The sequence below is a fragment of the Pinus tabuliformis genome, chromosome 3_2, assembly GCF_031772625.1.
Source record: "Pinus tabuliformis cultivar Carrire ecotype Pingquan chromosome 3_2, CPIR1, whole genome shotgun sequence".
Lineage (NCBI taxonomy): Eukaryota > Viridiplantae > Streptophyta > Pinopsida > Pinales > Pinaceae > Pinus > Pinus tabuliformis.
In genome coordinates, this window is record NC_142302.1 from 621,704,598 (window position 1) to 621,728,449 (window position 23,852).

The window sequence follows — 23,852 nt, forward strand, 5'->3', positions numbered from 1 at the left end:
TCTGCATTTGTTGGTTCTGCATCTGTCTCATCATCATGGAGGAGAATGAATTTGGTCTCTCGTTCACCTGATGGCCCTTCCTCCTGCACCGGCTCCTTACCTCTGCCCTGCTCATGTGATGCCGATGTCAGAAGCGAGGCCCCTTCCACCTCGGGTGGAGATAACACTCACTTTGCTGCTGCAAATAAGGGTCTACTGCCTCTCTGATAGGTGATGTATACTGGCATAGTAGCAGTCTCATGTCGCTCATACTGATGAGATGGGCCACCTATCTCATGCTCTGCCTCTGATACTACCTGTGGAGCGATGAAGAAGTCACGGGAGATGAAGTCCTCCCAAGCAATACCATGCAATCCCAACTGATGGTCCACCAAAATCCGGATAAGAGCAAAGTGATAAACACTGTTGAGCTGCTGTCGAGGGGTCTTGTGCTGCATGAAATTTTTCATCTTCTCTATGTTCCCGCAGATGAAAAATGGGAGGTTCATCATTCACACCCTGGTAAAGTGCATGAGCAACTTGATGTGATAGGCATAAAGGCGAGAAAACCTCCCCTCACAACTGAAGTATTTCATGATCAGTTTCATGAGCAGAGCATACTCATCTCTCAAGAATCTGAACGGGAAAACTTTCGTGAGCTGACTCAAACAACTGGCCTTAATGTAAGGCGCATAATGATGCCTCTCCACCTTCTTCTTCTTATGCCACTATTCTCCAATGTTTGGTATGCCTGTTGCCATTGATATGGTTTCGGGTGTCAATGTGAAAGTGACCCCAGCCAAGATAGACTGTCCTCCATGTAGGTGAAGTGCAAAAATACGGGCCAACTCATGATGAAATCTGACATTTGCCACCCTCTGACAAAATTCAAAACATGCTAAGTGCTGGAAACAAGACATAGCAAGAGGGCATGCCTGCAACTCGGTGAGGGTGTTTGGCTCATCTCTAACATGTTTTCCACTCCGATGATGTCTCCTGGGGGCCTGTTCTCCTGAAGCTGTATCACTGTGGGTCTCCTCCTCATATTCTGATGAATCCTCGGATGCCATGACTTCTGTTTGTAAATTGAATTTAGGCTGCCCTTTGATTATAGTGAAGCTGGAGTTTGCTTTGACAATCTGCCACCAAGGGGACAATTAAAAAGGGAGTATTAGGAGGGGGATAATATAATGGGAATAGGGGTTTATAGGAGAATTTTGTTTAGGGATATACAAGGGGGTTTTGGGGTATTTTGATGGGGTAGGTTTTGTGTTTTTGGCAAGGTGGTTTTAGGGTTTGTAAGGTAGGGTTTGGGATTTATTTAGCAATAGGAAGAGGGGAAAGGGAGTATGATTCTGGTAGTGTTAAGGTAGTGATTATCGGGACAATGGCATAGGGGAATAAGGAACAGGGGTAGGGTAGGAAGAATAACCTTGGCAGCAATATCACTGTAGCACAAACCCTAGCATAATGGTTTTCTTTGGTGTCTTCTTTGTGCTTGCTTTATGAATTTTTTTTTACATTTTATTATAGGCATAAAATTATCACATTACCCATAAAATTGGTGCGCAATTGAATTTAGGTAGCCTACCTTGCAAATATAAGAGCTCCACAAAAAATTTGAGGCGATTTGGCAAAGTTCTGGGCGTTTTTCCCTGTGCACCGCGCGTAAAGCCCAGTGCGCCGCGCTAGTGGTAGTTTTAAACTGTGGACGAGCTCTGTGTGCGCCGCGCCTGGTGAGTGCGCCGCGCTCCTGCCTGTGTGTGTTGCACGCCTTCAAACTGCCTCCAACTCCCTCAAACGCTCACGATGCACACTCACACCCTTTGCAACGTTTCTCCAAGGCTTGGATTAGCACAATGACCTTTGATTTTGATGAACACTTGTATATATAGCCTTGGTAGTGATGTTTTAAATTTACTTTTTAAAAAACCCACTTTTCTAATGTCATGTTCAACACCTTTTCACTGATTTTAATATAACCCTGATTTTCACTTCTCCTCTGAAATTTTGGCTCAAACGATGAAATTTTCGACACTTTTTGTGGGGATTGCATGACAGAGCATCTGGTCACGGGAACCATGACTGCACCTGCAGAAATCAATTTTCGACTCTTTTTGAAAATTTTGTCACAAATGACATTATTTGACTTTTCTTCAAAACATAGTTTTGAAGAATAGTTGAAGTCTATCAATATGATGGTGAAACTCTGCAGATCATTACTTTGGAAGAACATCACTCTGGCCTGCATGGCTTTACTGGACATATTTAAAGACCAAATTGATCAATCCCTAGACCGAATGACCAAAATGACCTTTGTCCATTAAAGGACCAGACCTTGACTGTTGTGGACTTTTTGATTTTTTGACACAAAGACATAACCCAACAGGAGCCAGACATGAGGGGAAATGACGAGCATGACCTTCTTCTTCAGATTATGGCATGCCCTTAGCGGAATGCAGCTGAGTGAATGGACTAGGACACCTAAAAATGAAATGCATAAAAATTTTGATCTCTGACGGAGGACTAACCAGACCGACTCTAACACCTTGGACATACCACCACATTCAGATTATGGGTGCATTACCATTCTTTCCCAGGATTCTGTTGGAGGCTTTCTCAAACCTGAATATTATTACATATTAATATTATCACCTTTATTATATTAATATCTTATATATATTTTGTTTTTCAGTACCTTAGGGTTTACATCCATTAGTGGTTGACTCATTCTCTATCAATAGTGAGAATACATCAGTGTCTCCTTATTGATAGATTCTTTCATATTCAACCTCAACACATCTATTCACACTTGTTAAATTGCACTGGGTACCCTAACACTCATTATCATTATTGATAATTTGTCTCGCGTTTGTTAACGATATACATCAATAAATGGTAATCAAACAATTTGTTACATATATATATATATAATTATTATATATATATATATATATATTTATTTATTGTAATAATATTAATATAATATTATATATAATTTATTATAATATATAAAGTATAATATATATTTTATTATAATATATATATATATTAATTTATAATATTAATAATATTAGTATTCTTATATATTTTTAATAATATTATAGTTATATTAATATATCCTTATATCCATATATATATATATTTGTTCAAATTGAATTGTTTATTATATAAATATAGTAATATATTTAAGTTAGCAATAATTCATAAGCAATTCATAATCCAAAGTATACATAATTCCTAAAGTAAAATCAACATATTACTCCTTGGCACATAATTATGATTTTTAATTTTTTTGTTGCAATGAATACCTTATATTAGACAAGAATAACTTTAAATAAACTACATTATAGAATAATATATTTAAATAGGCTATATTAGAGAAAAATGCTATTAGCAAAACCATGTCTCAAAACCGCCAACGATAAATTGACTATTCTACCTAAATTTTATTTTATTTTAATTTTTTAATTTTTAAATTTTATATGACTAAGTCAAAATGTTTACATAATATAACAACATATATTCCATACTAGGGAGGAAAATGTCAACGAGAATTTATAAATTTACATCCTAAAATTCATAAAAAGTTAGGCCAATTGAAAGCAATTACAATATCTCAGCAACAAAACTATTAAACAAAGTTCACTTTGAACTGGAATAAAATCTATGTATACATAGTTAATAAAATTTTAGACTTGAGATTCTAGTTAACCTATTGGCCCACTCAAATTTTGTGATGTATTTTAGGACAACCCTATATGTGGAAATGTCATCCTATTTATTGGTCACAACCTCATAGTATCATTGTTACTCTAGGAGTTCAACCTTACAAGGTACCAAATTTAGTTTTAACTATTATAATTTCATAATCTTAGTTGCACAATACTGGAAGTTAATCTCTTAGACTACCAAGTTTGTCCGCTTCATGGTTTGGTCAAAGGGTGTACGAAAGGTCACATTGACTACCATAACTTGAACGCATGGTTAACTTCAACACAACTATAACAAAATTCTCCACAACTCTATTGGCTATATCCTTTTTCAACTGTGCTTTGATTTCTAACCATTAGCCCCTATTGATGTAACTCTTCCTATAATCAATATATATAATATAATTATATATAGCTATAATTAATATATTAATATTATATATATATATATTAATTATATTATATTATTATTATAATTAGTATTATTAATATTATATTATAATTAGTATTATATATATATATATATATATGGGGTTATTACACAACTAATATTAATTCTTTAGTATTATAATTGATAATATTTAAATTATGAGATTGGACTACTAAAAACCATTTTCTCCAATATTTGTAACAAAGCACAGTTTCCCATAGAAATTGGAATAGTCCCTATCAAATGATTATATGACAAGTCAATCTATTGAAGATGTATGTTATTACATAACTCCTTTGGAAAGAAACCCTTGAGAACATTAAAACTAAGGTCGAGTATTCATAGTGTTTTAAACTACCCAAACTCATGGGGAATTCTTCTAGCCAAGGCATCCTAGGAAATATTTAAAGTTTTTAATAGACAGGGAAAGTGGGTGCCATTCAATCGCTAAAGGGATTATAATGGAAAGAGTTCTTTTTGTGTTTGGTATAGACAAACCACCCTTCCACCAACACACATTACTTGAGTTTTCAGCGGTACAAAGCGAGAGTGATCCATAAGGACCAGACATGAGAATAATCATTCGAAATCATAATCATTGAAATTTTGTTAGCCACATGTTGGTAAAAAAATAAACAGAGAAAAGGGGCTTACCAAATGTTCATTCAAATTTAATCTTGCAGACCAATGATGGATTTGATTTTTGATAAAAGAAAGTGAGAAACTAGGTAACAAAAATGATAAAAGAAAGTGAGAAACTGGGAAACGACAGTTGGAAAAAGAAAAGAAAAAGAGAAAAGGGGCCTACTGGGGAAAAGAAAACAGAACACTGAAAATTCTCTCAGACGTTCATTGAAATTTAATCTTATAGATAGTGATGGATTTGATTTTTGGAAAAAAATAAAATGAGAAACTGGGAAACAAAAATTGGAAAAGGAAAAGAAAAATTGGATTTGTTGATTGATTTGATGTTGGGAAAAGGAAAGGAGAAATTACAAAAGGAGAAGAAAAATGTATTTGATGGTTGACCAGGAGAAGAAAATGGGAAATTAGAAATAGAAATCGGTAAAAGAGAAAAAAAAGTGGGTCATTTGACTCCGACTCCAAACATAATTCCAGGAACTTATTGACGTGATGTGGGAAAAGAGGGGACACCACTACCAGGAATTATATAATTATAATTATACTAATATAATTATATAATTAATATATTAGTATAATTATAATTATAATCATTATAATAGTATATATTATTATTATAACCTCACACTGTGAAGTTTTCTAGTTGAGGTTGGAGTAAAGGGAGGCAAGGAACCACAATGTTGAGATGTTGAGATGATGTGGTCTAGTGGGATCTACCTCGAGCAGCAAGTATAATGGAGTGAAGTTGCATGTCTCGAACCTTCAACCCTTGGTATTTTCCACTAAAATGGGAATAAAGGGAATCAAGGAGAGGCCGATGTCGAGGAGTTAATTTGAACATGGTTCCAGGGTTGGAACCCTACCACCAAGAGACAAACCGCCATTTCCTCTCCTTAGTGATTATTGCATGTTATGGGGAACCATGTCAGTATGATGTGGATCGAGAACTGTGGGCCTTTCTAAGATGATGTTTCTAGGTCATGTTAGCCTAATGGATTCCACGTGGGTGCCACATAGATAATGTGATGACATGGTTTCTCGTAACAGGTCGAAATTGAATGAGCATAAATTTTGATTTGGAACTAGAATTGAGATAAATTTTATATGATTGGAAAGTTGTTGACAAGATGAGAATGATGGTGGATCATAATTAAATTCCACATAATGCAAATATGAAGTTTTTTCCAACCCCATCTTCATAATTACCCTTTGAGAGCAAGTTTAGAACACAACCGCTCCCGTAGATCGAGAATCCTTAAAGGGGTGGAAGGGAGGGTGGTTACAAGCACAATATGCCTAACATACCATGGTTTAGGTTTCATAAATGTGTTGATTGGGATATTGATATCATGGTGACTCTCTTTGAATTTACTGAATGATTCTACTTGAGTCATCTCCAATAAATATTTCACACGCTGATCATATTGGCCTTATGATATTTGTTTCCACATCACATTTCTTTTATCTTTTAAATCATGAGAATTTTTCACCTAATACTCATGCACCATATCTTTAACGTCTTTCGGAAGTCTATCCTTCTATGGTTGCCTACGAATAATGACCTTATAAGCAAGTTCATCATTCTCATCTAATTACACTCTAAAATTTATATGCTTGCATTATGTTTTGGTATGGTTCCCAAAAAAAATCCCATGTGTACCAACAAATACTTTGTTGTAGTCATTGGTTAAACACCAATTGCTTATATTTCTCTATGTGCAAATTGATTTCAAATGATCATGATTTTCCAAAAGCTTTCATTGCATTATTTAAAATTTTTGATACATCTTGTTTTTACCTTTGTCTATTTTCTTAACTTTTTTAAAAACCAATAATGAAACATCTTCTCTTAAACTCTTCGACTTTATCGAACCAAATTTAAGCATGATCAAAGTCACATTGAAGATGCCCCTCTACGTGGGCTAGCCTTGCATTGAACTTATCCATGAAAAAACGTTTATTCCTAAAATTTGATCAACATGATCAGAATCAAATTGAAGATGCTCCTCTATGTAGGCTAGCCTTACATCAAACTCATCTATGAAAAAAATGTTAATTCCTAAAATTTGTTTATCTTAACAAGGCTCACAATTCTGAATCAAATTTTTTTGCCTAAAATGCTTAATGTTCATATTATTTAAAATATTATTATTAATATTGATACCATTGCCACTACCAATTACTTTTGAAATCTTAAATAATGCACCTGTATGTAAAAAAATACATTATGTTTAGACATACACATATACATATATAGATTAAATAATTTATTCAATTCTAAAATTAATAAAAAACTTACAATAAATTGTAAACATGTATAAATTTTATGATTTATATAATAAATAACTTACAAATACACATGCTTGGGTCCGTTTCTCTCTATAAAGTATATTTGTTTTAGTCACTTTGCTTTCCAACAATATCTGCATCCATATTAAATTTCAAATCTTTGTCTACAATATCATGACTTCACTTCCATCAATTTTAAGATGCAAAGTATATTTGTTTTAGTCACTTTGCTTTCCAACGATATTGCATCAATATTAAATTGCAAATCTTTATCTTCTATGACTTCATTTTTATTTACAATATAACTGCATCTCCATTTTATTTTCTCGTTTTTGGGTTATATTATATATCTCTTTTAATTTTCATTATGATATCAATCTAACATTATTATTTATCATAAATTAACACTTTATATATAGAATACATTATATAATATTACTATAATTTATATATATATAGATATAGAGGTTAATAATTTATATATATTATTATTTATATTTATATATATATAGAGGTGGCTGGGAAGATAGAAATAAATAATGATAAAGACCATAAAAACAAGACAAATATGATGTTGATTACATAATATATAAGGAATTAAGTAGGAGAATCTCTTTAACCTTTATCTGGTTGATTTCTCATAAGATATTATATGTCATGTATATGTATATATGTGATGTATAAACATGTGTGTGGTGATAGCATGTTGATTGAAAATTATATGATGTGGCATCAATGAAGTGTATGATGTGAGGAATAATCATGGTTGTTGTGTTTCTAATGATGTAGTTGCTAAGGAAAACCACCTTATGGGAACATGATTTATAGGTTTATACTCTTCTTTCACATGAAGGCCTTGGTAAGATGGATCACCTAAGGGACTGTTAACCAGTGAAGGGGATGCTTGATCCTAGAAGGGCGAGTATGACAAAAGAAGAAAAGAGAAGAGAAGAAAATAATATAAGAGAAGAGAAATAATTTAATTGAATCTTCTATGTGCAAGAATGGAAAGTGGATTTCTTGAGTGCCTGAAGGGTTCCTGGAGACCCCAGAAAAGAAACATGAACTCCTAGAGCCACAGACTTTGGAACATCCTTGTTCGGAAATAAGCCACCCTAGAGGTGTTGGCATGAAACTTGAGGGACTGATGGGGGTAGTAAAGGGGCACACCACTTGGGCACAGTCTCATGGGGGTCATCAGTGTATAGGTTAGAGGTTGTTGGGGTTTGGTACCTTGGCCTGAAAAAGGTACCGGGTATGTACCCGATGATGAATAAGTGGCTGCCCCATAGATTCAAGACCTCATCTACTCATACAAATATGTATTGATTCAATTTGCATGCATTATTTATTTTTTATGAATATACGAATTATGAATCGAAATTCTTAGTAATAGAAGACTTGTTTTGTAGATATGATTATACTATGCTTGTTTATTTGTTGGATAATGTAGGTGTATGTTAAGCAACTACGACCGTTGGGAGACATTTTACACCAGTGGAAGAAATTATGGGACATGAACAGAATACTAGTGAAGGCCAAGCATTTAATAGCAAGGTGTTTACTGTTGAAAGCAAAGGAACACCAAGGACAATGTTATTCTAATGGGAATGGGAATGTAACATATCTAGTTCCACCCACAACCATATCACCTTGGATCTTTATTGATGTCATTCATTGTAAAATTTAACAATGTGAAAATCTGCAACAGTGGCCCGACCTCCTAGTTATACGAGCAAGAACCTTTGTTGGGTTAGCCCAACCTCATTGGTACCATCCATATTCAAGGACTTAATTTTTTAAATCATGATGATGGTTGATGGCCAGTCGTCCCTCCCAATCATCCTTCAGTTATAGCAAATCCTCAACTCAATGACGATTAAAATCACTGCCAAGTAAAATACTGTAAATTATAGATGTGAGAGAGATGACCACTCTATCCCACTCTCTGTTAGTTTGGTCTGACATCCATGTCTAGCTCAAAACTCTAATCTAGCTCTATAGCCCATTCTATATCAGGTTTTACTCTTCTTCAAGGTGACCCACTTGTGTACCACCATGAATAGAGTTTTAGGTGCCAATAATATGTAAAGTGGGCCACTAAAAGCTAACAATGGTCTTAGAAGTCTTGAATCCCTCAACAAATCATGCAAGGCTGCGAACCATTCACAGGAAAAATTACCTTCTATCTCTTTATATTATGAAGTTCGGATAATTGAAGATGATTACAAACGAGAGTTATAGTAATAAACCAACTTCGCAAAAACTAACTTATCACAAGATTCATAAGGTAAACGTCTGCCAACACAATCTATGCATACAATCATCTCGTAGCATATAAAGTATCTTACAGATCATGAGTATGGCAACAACTTTGTGGTGTTATGAGTCATTGAAATCATAAACACACATAGTAGCTAGAAATTATTGTAACAATAATCCTTAGGAATGAAAACATGAACATATGAGATCATACAACAATATTTAACATAACAAGGTTGTCATAGCCTAAGATCCAAATATGCATAAATTTTATACTTATTTGAATATATTATTATGGATGATAGGTTAAGCAACCAAGAATTTAAGCTTTAACCCACGGAATAAAATAATGAATGGGATAAGAAAGAGAGATTTAGAATAGATATTTTAAAAGGGTGGAGTGCCCACTAAAATGCTTAATTAAGTCATAGGTACCATTTGTAACACAATGTAATATAAGTAAATACGTAATTTTTTTAAGAAAACATTCTTCTACATACACCTATTTCAAGAGAAGAAAGACACAACATGAAATAATAAAGACACAAGAGGAAACAAGATATATACTACAACTTTCCTTTAAAAATTGGAATCAAACTATTTTTTTATTGACTTGTTTTTGACAGATTTTTTCGTTACATAACCATCAAAACTCTAAAACTTCCAACACCCTCTTAGTTATGACTATTCACTTTTATCTTTGCCCTCAAAGTTTATCTAATCAATTATAAAACTTATTCTTTTTAATAATTATCAAAACTCTCTTTAACAATTATAAAAGGGTTTATAATAATGAGTCTTTAAAGTTTTATGACTCATAATATAAAGTTTTAATAAATTTTAAAATTATATAATATTAAGTCACCATTTATAAAATGAAGTCTCGCCCCCCTTTTATAAAACCTTCACATTATACGTCATAACATGTTTTAAGTGTTTTTGTTAACCGATAATAAAAATATATATAAAATAACATTTAAAATGGGGTGGAGGGTCATGCAGCCCCAACCAAAACCATTGGTGGTTTTGAGCGCCGCCCCCGCCGGACCAGATATGAGAATAATCATTCGAAATCATAATCATTGAAATTTTGTTAGCTACATATTGGTAAAAAAATAAACAGAGAAAAGGGGCTTACCAAATGTTCATTCAAATTTAATCTTGTAGACTAGTGGTGGATTTGATTTTTGATCAAAGAAAGTGAGAAATTGGGAAACAAAAATGATAACAGAAAGTGAGAAATTGGGAAATAGAAATTGGAAAAAGAAAAAGAGAAAAGGGGCTTACTAGGAAAAAGAAAATAGTGGAGACCGAAAATTCTTTCGGACGTTCATTGAAATTTAATCTTGCAGATAGTGATGGATTTGATTTTTGGAAAAAAAAAAAAAATGAGAAACTGGGAAACATAAATTGGAAAAGGAAAAGAAAAATTGGATTTGTTGATTGATTTGATGTTGGGAAAAAGAAAGGAGAAATTACAAAAGGAGAAAAAAAATGTATTTGATGGTTGACCAGGAGAAGAAAATGAGAAATTGGAAATAGAAATCGGTAAAAGAGAAAAAAAAAAAGGTGGGTCATTTGACTCCGACTCCAAACATAATTCCAGGAACTTATTGACTTGACGTGGGAAAAGAGGGGACACCACTACCAGGAATTCTATAATTATAATTATACTGATATAATTATATAATTAATATTAGTATAATATTATTATATTAATTATAATAATATTATAATAATATTATTATATTAATTATAATAATATTATAATAATATTATTATAATATTATTATTATAATAATAATATAATATTATTATATTATATTATTATAATAATATTGAATATAATAATATTATATTCATTATAATATAATAATATGTGATTGAGGAACTTATTTATAATTAATATTAGTATAATAATAATTATCATCATTATAATAATAATAAATTATAAATAAGTTCTATGGAACTTATTTATAGTTAATATTAGTATAATTGTAATAAAATCATTATAATAGTATATATTATTATTATAACCTCACACCCCAAAGTTTTCTAGTTGAGGTTGGAGTAAAGGGAGGTAAGGAACCACAATGTTGACATGCTAAGATGATGTGGTCTAGTGGGATCCACCTCGAGCAGCAAGTATAATGGAGTGAAGTCGCATGTCTCGAACCTTCAACCCTTGGTATTTTCCACTAAAATGGGAATAAAGGGAATCAAGGAGAGGTCGATGTCGAGGAGTTAATTTGAACATGGTTCCAAGGTGGGAACCCTACCACCAAGAGACAAACCGCCATTTCCTCTCCTTAGTGATTATTGCATGTTATGGGGAACCATGTCAGTATGATGTGGATCGAGAACTGTGGGCCTTTCTAAGATGATGTTTCTAGGTCATGTTAGCCTAATGGATTCCACATGGGTGCCACATAGACAATGTGATGACATGGTTTCTCATAACAAGTCGAAATTGAATGAGCATAAATTTTGATTTGGAACTGGAATTGAGATAAATTTTATATGATTGGAAAGTTGTTGACAAGATGAGAATGATGGTGGATCATAATTAAATTCCACATAATGAAAATATGAAGTTTTTTCCAACCCCATCTTCATAATTACCCTTTGAGAGCAAGTTTAGAACACAACCGCTCCCGTAGATCGAGAATCCTTAAAGGGATGGAAGGGAGGGTGGTTACAAGCACAATATGCCTAACATACCATGAATTAGGTTTCATAAATGTGTTGATTTGGATATTGATATCATGGTGACTCTCTTTGAATTTACTGAATGATTCTACTTGAGTCATCTCTAATAGTTGTTTCACACGCTGATCATATTGGCCTTATGATATTTGTTGCCACATCACATTTCTTTTATTTTTTAAATCACGAGAATTTGTCACCTAATAGTCACGCACCATATCTTTAACGTCTTTTGGAAGTCTATCCTTCTATGGTTGCCTACAAATAACGACCTTATAAGCAAGTTCATCATTCTCATCTAATTACACTCTAAAATTTATATGCTTGCATAATGTTTTGGCATGGTTCCCAAAAAAAATCCCATGTGTGACAACAAATACTTTGTTGTAGTCATTGGTTAAACACCAATTGCTTATATTTCTCTATGTGCAAATTGATTTCAAATGATCATGATTTTCCAAAAGCTTTCATTGCATTATTTAAGATTTTCGATACATCTTGTTTTTACCTTTGTCTATTTTCTTAACTTTTTTAACACCCAATAATGAAACATCTTCTCTTAAACTCTTCGACTTTATCAAACCAAATTTAAGCATGATCAAAGTCACATTGAAGATGCCCCTCTACGTGGGCTAGCCTTGCATCAAACTTATCTATGAAAAAACATTTATTCCTAAAATTTGATCAACATGATCAGAATCAAATTGAAGATGCCCCTCTATGTAGGCTAGCCTTACATCGAACTTATCCATGAAAAAAATGTTAATTCCTAAAATTTGTTCATCTTAACAAGGCTCACAGTTCTGAATCAAAATTTGTGTGCCTAAAAGGCTTAATGTTCATATTATTTAAAATTCTTAGTGTTCATATTATTTAAAATATTATTATTAATATTGATACCATTGCCACTACCAATTACTTTTGAAATCTTAAATAATACACTTGTATGTGAAAAAATACATTATGTTTAGAAATACACTTATACAGATTAAATAATTTATTCAATTCTAAAATTAATAAAAAACTTACAATAAATTGTAAAAATGTATAAATTTTACGATTTATATAATAAACAAGGGAGGTTGCATGGCAGCTAGTCCCTGCCTTGGGGATTTTGTTAGAAAATTTACGAAGCGTCTCAAGTTCATAGTGCTGGCAGTGTTGTTAAATCGTGGGCAAAGCCGAAGTTCTGGGAGGGACATCCAACCTTCAGCCTACAACCTGTAACCTATCAAAAGAAGAACCCATAGTTTTCCTTTATTACTGGAACTTGAAACCATGCTGCTAAAAGGATAGTTTGATTAGCTAATGGTTTGAGACTTATCTTTCGCAACACTATGTGCAATCCTTACCCTGGCAGGCCAATCGAGTACCCTCCCATCTTTTGAATGCAGAAACTGCAATAGATTTGTCGTTGGGTGCAAAATCATACACAAGAAAGCACTCGCCTCTACCTCTAGAACAACAAAAGCCTCTTAACCTCACCACATTTTCATGTCTAAGTAGCGAAAGAGTCTTGAGACCCTCTTGGAATTCTAATTCCTCCATCTTGCAACTCATTTTACTGATGCTTTTGATGACCACAAAAGACTGTAGATTCTTTTCAGAGAAATACTGTGTTGCAGATCCAATTTCCTCGAGGTTAAATTTTGAACTATCGATACTTAGTCCTATCTGTTGTCTTGTAAGCACTGCTAATCTTCTGCCTTTGTCTTCGAAACCATGAGAATGTGAAAATGATTGCCAGGATTCCTTGACCTATCAAAGCAATCACAACCACAACAATGGCAATGCTTGGGGTTTTAAACGTTTTGGAGCAATTTTGGCAACTTCTTGAGAAATCTGTAGATTCTAGAATTTTCTGGCCTTATTAATGGAGAACTTCCATTACACATTGCAAGCCCAGCAAACTCTTCTCCACAGAGCTTTGAATTGTTTCCATACCTGAATCCTTCTTGCATTCGTTTAAAACCTGCAACATGCAAGAGAAACCACACTATATCAGCCCATTTTTGGCATAAAAATACACTGGAAACAATTCTTACACTCAAACATTATAATTGCAGCAAGAAAAACGGGGTTCAACAGCCTGGGTAATAGAAGGACATGTTCATGAACATTTTGCATTTGTGTGGGCTAATATCTGGAACAGTGCATTGTATCTATGGTACATTGGGTAGCATTTAATATAGACACTAGCACAAACCCATTTAAAGTCTGGTTACTTAGACACCTTATAATAGAATCAAACCTTACATTCACACATACAAATTGACGATGTGGTGATCCATCAACTCTTTGCATCATGTAGACACATGTGTGTCGTGCATAAAGATGGTGTATTTGGTACATTGACTATGGACACCAGTAATTTAATGGTCAGGTGAGTCAGATGAATCTGATATGCATCCCACATTAGAAGGAAATCTTACATTCACAGTTTCAAATTGTAGGTGCAGAGTTCTATCAAATATTCATGTTTGTATGTGCCTATATATGTAACAGTGCATGAAATGGATCTTCCAGGGAGAGAAGAATGGCTGACTATCAAACTGTGGAACTTGAGATGTACAAAGTCAAAATATCAAACCCTGAGATTCGGTTTTAAATAGGTTTGTGCTACTAGTAATCCTATAAGGTCCCAAGTAAACAACAAAACGAAGATATATCACTGCTGAGCCAAGGCCATACAATTTTTGCCCCTTGTGAGTGTGATTTGAATAAAACAAATGTTAGATAATATTGTTAATCGTAGATGTGCAGTGCATAAGGGACATGTCACCTGGGCACCTTCTTCCTTCAAAGCAGGATTTGAACATGGTGATTAGAGATATTTAAAAACAATACATCCCGGTCATTTGAATTTCCCCCTGCTGAGGACTGCATGGTTGTGTGTACCTTTGGGACTACAAATGTCTACTGAGCTGCTCAGACTGCTTATGTCAGTTAACATCCAATGCACAGTTTTGATACCAGAGTTCAAAATACCATTGCCAAGATAAAAAAGAACCTGTTGTACGTTAGGATCAGTCATTGTAAATGTATATCAATCCACTGACCAGTCACAGACAACTTAAAATTAATCAGTGAAATCAAGAAATTAGATACTTGTATGAGTTTTCTTGTTATTATGTGTGACAAATTTAGTGCACCTAGGCTTGTTATTATGATATTAAGTATGGCTAGGTTCTGCAATCCAAATGCCCAATACTGCATAATCAAACTAATGATAGGAATGCACCAGACCTTAGAGAAAATTAAAAAATACCACTATCAAGAAAATCAGTCCACTGTCACAGACAACTTAAAATTAATCACTGAAATCAAGAGATTAGATACTTGTATGAGTTTTCTTGTTATTATGTGTAACAAATTTAGTGCACTCAGGCTTGTTATTATGATTTTAAGTGTGACTAGGTTCTGCAATCCAAATGGCCAATACTGCATAATCAAACTAATGAGAGGAGTGCACCAGACCTCAGAGAGAATAAAAAAATACCACTGTCAAGAAAATCAGTCCACTGTAGCTAACTAATACAAGATTAATCACTAAGATGTTCACTTTGAAAATCGGGCAAATGGCGACAAATGCACGGTTGCTCAGCCATACAATTTTGTGTGTTGTCACATCACATCTACACTTATGTCAAATTGAAGAAATTGACTAAAACAATTCTGTTATAAAAAGAACCAATATTATTTTATATATGACTGATTTACTGCCTTTCAATAATATGATTTATAATCCGGGATGTTTACATGGCAGCACCCTGTCCCAACCACTAAGCCAACTAGTCAAACAAAAGATTCAGGGACAAACTCCAGTAACATAGCAAGTGTCAGTGAGATTGAATATCAAGGTTGAGAATGTGTAGAAAAGCCGGATTTCCATAATTGAGTTTTAGCAAGAGTTCATAGTGTGACAAACAACCCTCACACCATGATATCTCAACAATGCAACAATCAAGTTATTGCTACCATTCACCTAGCTTGTCTTTGACAAGGATGAAGAGGTAGGAGAGGAGGACAAATATCTTGTCACTATTCTAAATTATTGTAGGAAGGCCATGGAAATTCACAAATTTCAATGTAAATCAAATCAATTTATGATGCTTGCATTTTTATCAAAGGAATTTTGATTGATTCTTACCCCTCCCACAAGGAAGAGGTTGGGTGAATAGCCCTAGGTTCAAGAGGATATCTAAAGGAATCATTGGAATCCACCTCCTCATAGCTCTCTTTGTTTTCCAGCTTCTTGAGGATCAAGTACTTTTAGTGCAAGGAGAATCCAAATGAAGAGCATTGAAACCAAGCATTTTGCAGTTCTGTTTCAATACATGAACAAGTGCATGGGAATGTCTGAGCATCCAGTAGCCTGTCACTGATTGGGAACATCCAGATACTCCCTTCCCTATAAAGGTACATCAACATGCAGAATGTCTCATGGATATTCTCAAAATGGACTTGGATCTATACGAGAATATCCAGAACATTGACAATGAAAATCACACCAAATTTGAAACATTTCACTCCCATTCCCTTGTTCCCTGTAACAAGGCAACCCCAGGAATCGGGACCAGTTATTTCTCATGCTTCACTGTAAAAAACCATCAGCAAAGTTGGTTTAACATAATAAAAGTAAAGCATAGATGAGATGATCCAAAAGAAGACCTTTCTCCAAATTGATCCACAATGAAGGTAACCATGTGTAGCAGTGCACGAGGTATTCCACGAACAGAAGATAATGACCTGATGGCTTGAAAGGGAATTGATAAGCTTCAGAGCTCAAGGACAATTGTCAGCCTCATACAAGGACTAGAATTTTCAGCTGGTGGCTCATAACATGGATGAACCTAAACATGACCTTTCTCCACATTGAGCCAAGATGAAATTGGCAGTGTCATACTGAGCAAGGTATTCCATGACTAGAATATTAGGATCTCATACACCATCAAGGGTTGCAATACTTTTGGTAGGGACGTCATACACCAGCAAGAGCTACAGAATTTTCATCTGGGATCAGGAATGCCCATTGAAGCACAAATTAAGTGAGAATAAATATATGTTGGATATTGGTTGCAACTTTCAAGCGTAAACCTGAAAATTTTACTCTGTTTATAAGAGAAACGTGTCCTAAGAAAGGTGATGAAATCATGAACCATTCATATGAATCTTAAGGAACGAAGTTGAGAGACTTGAGAGGGAATTGTCTTGTATAGTATAACACAGGAGGATTTTAATACAATATTACTCTCTCCAAACCTCTGTTCTTGTGTGTAACTGCTTTAGTCATGTATCCTAAATTTCTTATGACATTGAATCTATATTAATTTGCAAATTGTATAGTATACCACAAGCATCTTTTTAATGCAAAGATCTTGATAACATCATATATTTATAACTTGTTGTATATCTCATTGAAAGACTATAAACTATAAAAACATCATTAGCAGGTCTTTGTTATAAAAAGGTTCGTTTGTGAAGGGCATTTGTGCACAAGAGAACCTTCCACACTAGAAAACAATATGGGATGACTGCATTCAAAAGGAGTTCATAGGAGGAGGAGGTATTAATGCACTCGAACATGTTTTTTGAGGTTTGTAGTGATATTGTTGAAGAGAAATATTGCTTTGAATCTGGAGATGCATATGAGAATATAAAAAATAATACAAATTTGCAACTTGCAACTATAGATTTAGATAAAATGTTGTTAATATGAGAAAAATACCAGGCCTCAAATGCATAGGTCGTTGCTAACGAGATTCGTCAGCCCAACAGACCCATAAAACTTGGCTAAGAAAATAGTGGTGTTCACTTGTGACACTGCGATGCTTATCCGTTGCAGGTAAGGTCTCAGAATGCAAGATTCCGTTGCAGGTAAGGTCTCAGAATGCAGGATTCGATGCAACCCTTTGGCAAGACTCGAAAACAATTGCAACTCATCCTCATTATATCTTCTCATATGAAAAACAGGCAGAGAATGAATAAGAATATTGTGTTCACAATATGTGCGCACAGGATTTGGCAATTTGATATATAAAAAGGGAAAAGAAATTTCATGCATTCCGAGTTCATAAATTATTCTTTTCTTATTTGATCTTTCATGGTAATCTTGAGAGATATCTATTTGTAAGCATCGATAACCTTATTTCAAAGTTTGCCCTAGATTATTTTTTAAGCCAGGTTTTGAGCCAAATACGTGAAACAGAACGCAAATGGTAATGCATAAACAACCAAATGTTAATGCATGAACAACCATTTTGAATAGAAAGATGTATAATCACTTACAAATATGATAGAACTCTCACGGAGGTATGTTAGAACTCCCACTGATTTATTTGATCGTATTCAATGGCTATGCAGATTGAAGTTCTGATCCTGTCACCTGTACAGATACTTTGTTAACTTGAACTGTAGGGTCTTAGTAACAACAAAAATCAAACTTACACCGATTCGAGAGGGATTTATAATCAAGATTTCACCTATAAATCAATTACATCGAACCAGAAAATCGCACTCCAATGCAGTAGGATCTGGTCGCACTTCGTGGAAAATCCACAACCTCGGAAATTTGAAGTCAATAGTTCCACCTGACTGATGGAAATAGAACATTTTTGCCAAATCCTTTCGCCAAAGTGGAACCTTTCTTCTACATAACGAAATATAGAGGTCAGAAAGATTAGGTTCATCAGATTGAGGCATTTTCTAGTAAAACTGCAAAACTGCTGTCAATGATTCAAAAACTGTAACTTCCACTCCAAGATAGCTTCCAACCCTTCACCATAGGAATTTCAATCCAACAGTCTTAACAAAACCCTTCACCACAGGAATGTCAATCCAACAGTCTTAACAAAAACCTGCAAATTCAAATATAATTAACATAAAGAAAACGTGGTCAATCACAATAGACAAACAAGCCCCGAGTTACCATTCAATTCCTTGCAAGGAAATGCCTCACAGAACCTCTACCTAGGATTTCAGTCACTGTTGAACCTAGAACAATATACCATAGTCTGTAAAATCATGGGAATATAAGGGTGGTAAGATATTTTTTATCAAGAAATTAACTATTGAATGCAAGCACTACTTACTTGAAATTGTCTCGTCCGATGAATCAGAAATGCAATCCCTGTGGTCTCGACCACCACCCATCTTTGTAATTGGGTTTCTCTCCACCTAATGGACTACAAAGAATCAGAATTTTGATTTAAAAGAGGACTAAACATACCAAGTAATCCTGCATGGAACAATCTGACCAATTTCTCAGCCAGGGCAGTAATCATTTTTCTGAAATTGCATCATATCCCAACAAATTCCTTTAGAGATTCAGCCCTCTATATTCAAAATTATGAATTGGGTTCTTCCAAATTCACTACAGAATGCTTTAATTGACATAAAACTAGTACTCACGAGTGGAGAAATAATCCTGCATGGAACAATCTGACCAATTTCTCAGCGAGGGCAGTAATCATTTTTCTGAAATTGCATCATATCCCAACAAATTCCTTCAGAGATTCAACCCTCTATATTCAAAATTCTGAATTGGGTTCTTCCAAATTCACTACAGAATGCTTTAATTGACATAAAACTAATACTCACGAGTGGAGAAATGAGATGAAATTTCATGAAAATGGGCTAAAATTCAATGGAACGGGCAAACGCAAATCGATTAGTTTCGCAAAAATACCTGATCAGATGCAAGACACACCAGAGAGGAAACTATAGCGTATGATGAAATCCCTCGCAGCTTTTAAACTCGATCAACTGAGAAACGACAGTGCACCCTGAAATTTCAAATTTAAAATAAAGATAAAAAATCAATCGATTTCAATAAGAATAAAAATGAAAATCGTAACATTTATCCACCTTGTGGGCCCTACATGAGGGCCATGTGCCTAACACCTCTCTCTCCATAGCATAACATGCAAGCTTACACCTCTGTCTCCTTAAAATAGCATGCAAGCTCTAAAGCAGGCCACCTAAGGTTGCATCAGGCTAACATCTGTGAGTAGGCAGATTGAAACCCGAGCAGGAAGATTGAAACCCGAGAAGGGTTAAAATGGCGATATAGCGTTCTGTAACTTCTATTGAATTGAATTGAATTCTTAGATTATCCATTTACCTAGTTCCTTAGCACGAACATTCAATGAATATGAATTCATATGTCATAAAACCCTTGACTAACCACATAAACAGCCTTAGCCTTCCTCGGTACAGTTTGTCAACAACAACTTCGAGCCCTGGAAAGTGGAGATTGCAGGGTCCACATGACTTGTAGGCCCAAGGGATTAGGGAAAAACTTGATTTCTGCTGCGCCCATCTGAAGATCGATTCCGTTAAGGGTCTGGGTCTTACACCATCCAAGACACACAGAGAGCACAACAGATTAATGATTGAAGCTAAGGCGTATTAGCTCGCTCGCTTGCTAAGGTACAGAGTTATCATGGTTGCTTTCTCTGCTTAGAGCTCCCGGCGCTAGGTCTTGACAGCGACAGGGGTACGAGTTGATACGTTCCATATCGATCGAGCATTCCTGGAATATGCGTCAAATGCTAGTTACCGTAGATAAGACTATGAATTCAGGCTGGTGACTCATAGTCCATTCCGTCGCAAAGTGGTGTTCCTTCTTCGGCTTTTGTCTCTCAAGCATCCTAGTATACTAAGAACTAGTTCACCTGTGTCGGTTTGAGTCTAGGGTTACTACGCCCTCCCAATGCTTCATTTTTTTTGGAAGTTGAATCTTGAATGGTTACTACGCCCTCCCAATGCTTCATTTTTTCTGGAAGTTGAACCTTGAATGCCAGATTCACTTTTCTGTCGATTCATTCAATCACGAGATGGGATTGTTGGGTGGGAGATCCTATGGGTCAAAGGTGTCCCTGCCAAGGCTTTTAGTGCTCTTCTGCGTCCTGATCCCTGCAGGCATGTGCATCCTCCCATGCATCCAATGATTCTTCTCGGCATTTCCATTGGGCCCTCCTGCTTTCTGTAGATTGTATATTTTTTGCAGGCCATGCAGGGATTCTTTTGCCTCCAGCAGTCTGGTGTCCGGGGTTGCTGAATTGCTAAAGAAGACATCATAGTTCCAGGTATTCAACTAGCAATCTTTTGTCTCTGTTTTTATTCCTCATATTCAACCAGCAATCTCACAGCAATCTCATGTATCTGTTTTTATTCACAGCAATCTCATGTATCTGTTTTTATTCCTGGTATTCAACTAGCTATCTCATGTCTCCTCCCTACCCTTCGGTTCTCCCCTCAGCAACATCTGTTCCGTAGACACCACAGCAGCATGTAGAGTGACACATTGCAACAGGTGGCAATTTCAGAGACATTGTTGCAGGAAACTTCAAATAAAGCCCATCAGTCCAGCATAAACAATATCAGTTCAGTCCCACATAAACAATACAATATCAGTCCTGCATAAACCATATCTGGGAGCTAGCATTTCATGCTGCTAGATTAATGTTAGCATTAATCAATAGCTCTGAAAAATGAACGAGAAAGGCCAGAACCAAATGCAAGATAATATATGATTTCAGGGCCTCTGCCTCGGGAAGAGGCCAAATAAGACCGTAAATCATATCATAAATCATATCGTAAATCACTGTGGACTAAAAAACTTTGTTGGTACTCGATAAACAAGCACAAGCAAACAACAGAACTAATACTAATTACATCATTTTCGATTACTATAGTCCCTGGCCATTCCCAAATGGCAGGGTGATGAGCCCCAAAAATGGGTAATTATTTGGGCTCATTCAACCTCCTAATTTGACTTAATCCACCATTCTCATTAGTTTATTGCATGTTTTTGATTATATTTATGCTAATAGAGTGAATTTGGTTAGTCATTATGCCAACAAGTCTAATGGGTGCTTTGTGTAGCCTTTTTGGTCAACTTGGAGACAAAATTGAAGGTCTTAATGAGCACTTGGCAGCCAAATTCGTGGGAGAACAAGGGAGAGGATTTGTAGGAAGGTGTCCCCTTCATTTATGGGCCCTTACCTCAAATTCTCCACCATCAGCTCGGAGTTCAAGGGCTACCAAATCAATCAGCACAAGGGCAGCCAAGCAAGTCAAGTAGGACTGCTGTTAACTACAAGTCTTGGGCAGCCGAGTCCCTAAATTTTAGGAGGACTGTTGGGTCCTCAAATTGTATAAATAAGAAGGCTTAGGGCCTCATTTTGGTTAGCTGGTTAGCCAGTAGATAGTAGCTGGTAGTTAGTCATTTCATAGTCTTGTTGTAGTCATTTTGTAGTTCGATTTTTAGGCAATAGATTAGCTTTGCTTTCAGCTCATGTTCAAGTTCTTCTTGTGGACCGTTTTGATGTAACTCTTCAGTTCTTGATCAATAAAGATGAATCCAGCTTTGCACCAGCTCTAACTCTCTCTTGGGAGGCTGTAGCTCTTGGGGTTGGGCCCATCTCAAGCGCCCAATACCTCCTTTGATTATCTTTATGTGTTTTTTGCTGCATTCTTAGAATAAAATCTGCTATTTTGTTTTGTTATTTAGTTTGTTTTTTTTGATGAGTAAAATAGCTTTTCATGCTCAGATTTAGTTGATAGGTTGTTAACAGAAAAAGCTTCAAGAAAAGGGCCAACAAACATCTGTGGTTTCACCTCTCCCTCAGTGGGATCAGGAGCTGTGACTAGGATGACTTTGCTGCCCACAAAAACACTGACTTTGCTTTGCCATGCAATCATTAGTGTTTGGTTTTCATTTGCAGAAGTTGATTACATGTTCAGATCTTTGAATTCTTCATTTCATAGTTAATATACATGGTTTCCTTGCAAATAAAGCTGCTGTCCATTCTTGTTACTGTTAGCTAGGTCATATTAGGGTAGCATAACTAGATCTTTGTTTTCTTGCATGTCTTTGTTTGTTCAGTTTGAAAAACCACTTGCAGAGTACCTGTTATCCTTCTCTATCTACCCATAATCCATCTGATAATCTGCTCCAACCCTTAGTCCATGATTCATACCCTTCATTTGCCATACTTTCCCCACCTTGCCCTAATTACTACATTCTTGTGCATCATCGCTTCCTCCATCCTTGAACAAATCCAATCGCTCCTTAGCCTCATCCACCAAATCCTAGGCCTCTTCACACCCCTATTTCACCTCCATACTCATTCCTCCATCTTTTTCCCTCCATCCATGATCCAAAATCTCATTTCGAAACATCCTGTAGAAGAATTACAGAACATCCTATAGAACCCCTGCAGACTTCCTGTAGAAGCTCATAAACACGGTTTCTTGGCAGCCAAACTTTGTGAGACTCTCTGGAAGGGTGTTAGGGACCCTTTAGACCCTCTCTGAACCTTCCCAACCTTTCCCAAGCGCTTCTCCTCCTTGATCCACCTCTGCACAGTGAAAATCTAGTTAAAAGCACATGCATGATAATTCCAATAACTTAATCAAAAATACAAAAAGATGTTTTCTTCAGATAGTGATAACTTAGACACATTCATTTTACCTTCCTAGAAGTAATGGCATATCTTTCAGTAGTTTGCATGCTCTCCTTTGCGTCAGTAGGACTAGCTGGTAGAATTAGGGTTTGTTAGGGTTTGCGTTTCTTTTTGGCTTTCAGTTTCTTTTCGCAATTAGATTAGCTTCCTTCGAGTTAGCTTTGATCCATCAATTAAAAAGCTTCTTCTAAGAGCTCATAGAAGTTGGCTTAAGCTCCTAGCGGACTTGTGCCAGCTGACCAAGTGACACCTGCGGCAAGAGCTAGTACTTGTGCATACAACACCGTCGCTTCCAAGTTTGTTATGAATTACCGGGTTGATAAAATTAGAGAAGGAAGCTCCAGGAGTTGTAGCATTATT